The 2,942-nt window shown below is 30.0% G+C and overlaps 1 long non-coding RNA gene across 2 annotated transcripts in view; it reads left to right on the top strand.

The window, feature by feature from the left end:
- LOC111086522 overlaps positions 1-2,942 on the top strand; it is a 17,282-nt gene that overhangs the window by 8,350 nt on the left and 5,990 nt on the right. For both annotated transcript variants that reach the window (XR_002611257.1, XR_002611258.1), the window contains exon 3: positions 1,653-2,005. This is a non-coding gene — a long non-coding RNA (uncharacterized LOC111086522). The remainder of the gene's footprint in view (positions 1-1,652; positions 2,006-2,942) is intronic.

The raw sequence follows: 2,942 nt of genomic DNA, 5'->3' as shown, positions 1-2,942 counted from the left end.
GTGTAGCTTTGCGCGAAATTAAAAAAAACAAACAAAAACAAACAATTTATAATTTCAGATCTTTTCCTTTTCACACAAACTTAATTTTTATTGTTTTACTTTCCTTTCCTGTTCTTTACCATTTATTATTCATCTCAACACAAGTCAATGATGCCCTCAGGATGTATTACAGTATCTTCAGGAGAGATGCATAAGCCTTGAGAACTGGGGCAGTGTTTGAGATAAATTTGAAAAATGTTTAAACCCTTTAAATATGCATTAGAAAATGTAAAAAATACATAATTAACTATGTTATAAAAGTAAAACCTAAATGCAATTAAACTGTCTCTCAAACTATAACATATTTAGCTAAAAACAAACATAGGTGCTATCGTGGACAAAGTAGTCAATAAAACTACCAGCAGTTTCATCTACCCGATGATGACAACTGAGTGGCAATTTAAAAATAACTATTGTTGGATTATTAGGTAAAATGGGCTCTTTCTAATGACTATATATGTGTGTGTCAAGTAACTACATGTGACTCGTAGAGCTCAAAGAATAGTATAGAAGGTGGGCATGGCACTTGTTAGGGATGGGAAAAAATTTTTCTTTAGTTTCAACAGAACTCGGCCAAAGAAATTTGCAACATACATGTCAATATAGCAAATAAACATAATTATTGTATAGATTATCTACCGGATGTAGTTATCTTATTCAAAATAGAGAGTGCCAAAGCTGATAATTTTCCTAGCTCATGGGTCAAGTGACAACAGAACTGAAGTTTAAGTATTTTTTAAAAGGTTTATTTTGAAATAAAGGAATTCAAACTTAAATAACATAAAGCTTTGAATTATAACATACATTATAATGTTAATTTCATTGACATGCATTGATAGTTTAATTTAATTTTGAATGTAACTCACTGACTTATGTAGAAAAGGATTTAAAGGGTGCAAAAGGGTTAATGAAATAGTGATTTTTTTTCTTCAATCATGAATAATGCTTATTACTAAAAATGAAGTAATTTATTATTTTATTGTGTGGCTTATTCGTACATGTAAGTGAGAATATGTTAGTTAATATTTGAGTAAATAAATTTTGATGCACGACAAATTTTGGTAGGATCTTACCGAAAAATGTTAGTATATAACTTAATGAAGTTTGAGCATAGAAATATTAGGTAAACTTTTCCAAACATGCACTTTTTTATACCAAAACCTTCTATTCTTCTTAGACAGTCTTTGTGTAGATGAAGGAAATGCAAGGCATTTGTCAAGTGTGTGAACTTGATGTTATCAAAATATGTGTATAAATCTTTTTGTGTCTGCATTAGATAAATAACAATGTGTAGTGCCAAATGTTTCTAATGAATTAAGCTCTTGTACAGAGAAATTTAGGATTAGAAAAACCTTAAAATATATGTATGTTTTTCAATACACCTTTTTAACCAAATGTTACATGTATTTCTTTTAATGTGATTCTATTCGTACAACACATGCACACAGAGACTTATGAGAAACATTTTTATTTTGATATGTCTGGTATTTTACATAATGCCTTTTGTATGTTATGCAACTGTAAACAAATTTATTTTGTAGTCTTGAACAAAAATTGAAGTAGTATGGCTCAAGTAAATCTTACTATATATATATCTTATGTCTATATTTCAGGTTCAGAAAGAATCGAATGGGAAAAAATGTTGGTTGAGACACCACAGGGGTATAGGTATCTTTGTCCATCATGTAGAAAAAGCTATGCCTCTTCCGAAAGCTTGCGAATACATCACTACTATCAACACAGAAAACAAAACCGATGCCACTGCAACTACTGTGGTAGAGGTTTTCTCAGAAATGGTGATATGAAGCGACACTCTTTTGGTTGTAAATTTCAAAAGATTGATTAGGTAACAGAATGTCAATGATTTGTCAGTAATTGTTAACAGAACATTGTTTGAAAACACCAAGAAAGACATTTAATTTGAATTGTTGGGATTCTGCAGTTGATGCACTAGGATTTTGTAGAGGTAATAGTAACATAAAGTTTGTTAATGTTTTTTTAGTTTATAATTATAGATTACACACACAAATTAACTTTCCTACAAATAGTTATAATACCTTCATTAATATTATGACATTAGGTAGTGAACTGTTTAGGACTTGACTGATTTAGAATTTTGCATTCAGTTTGCATCTTCCTTTATATGTTTGACTTTTTTGAAAAATAAAGTATAAAATTTTTATAAAATGTGTTAAAACATTAAAATAGACACTTGTTCTGATACACACACACAATATATATATACAAGATTACCTTGTTAAAAGCTGTACTTTTTTGGTAGGAGTGTTTGTAGGAAATAGGAAGTGAAACTTCATGGTCCCATTTTAATATGTAACACTAACATTGTCTAAATTTGTAATCAGTGATAAATGGTAAGAAACTAAAGTGTTACAGTCTTTGTTTTTTGCTGTAAGAGAACTGAGCACTCATTTTCTCACGAATATGGATGTTGACAGCACTTTCTTTCGCTGTTCAATAAGCAGTGGTCACTTTCTACCAGGATCCTGCTGCTTTCAGCTGAAATCCAAGGCAGGCATCATAGGAGCTTAAACTCTCAGAACCATCACAAACCATAATCTTTGCTTATTTTTTCATGTAATGTGAATGCTGAATTTCCTAAAACTTACTATTTATTTAAGGTAATTTTCCATACTTCTTTTTATAAATTGATTAGCATAACATATAATTTTCAATCAGTCTCCAGGTGTCACCTTATTTTACTTAAACACTTAAATATAGTTTTAAATATACATATATTTATCCATTTTTAAAGTAAAATATCCCTAACACCTTTTCACATACACTATCGCCATCGGCTACACTGTACCGGAAATGAGATGCTTACAAAAGTACATAGAGAAATAGACTAAACATTTCCTGGAAAACCGGATGACCTTCATGAC

The sequence above is a fragment of the Limulus polyphemus genome, unplaced genomic scaffold (assembly GCF_000517525.1).
Source record: "Limulus polyphemus unplaced genomic scaffold, Limulus_polyphemus-2.1.2 Scaffold1164, whole genome shotgun sequence".
Lineage (NCBI taxonomy): Eukaryota > Metazoa > Arthropoda > Merostomata > Xiphosura > Limulidae > Limulus > Limulus polyphemus.
This window is presented reverse-complemented; position numbering and strand designations above follow the sequence as displayed.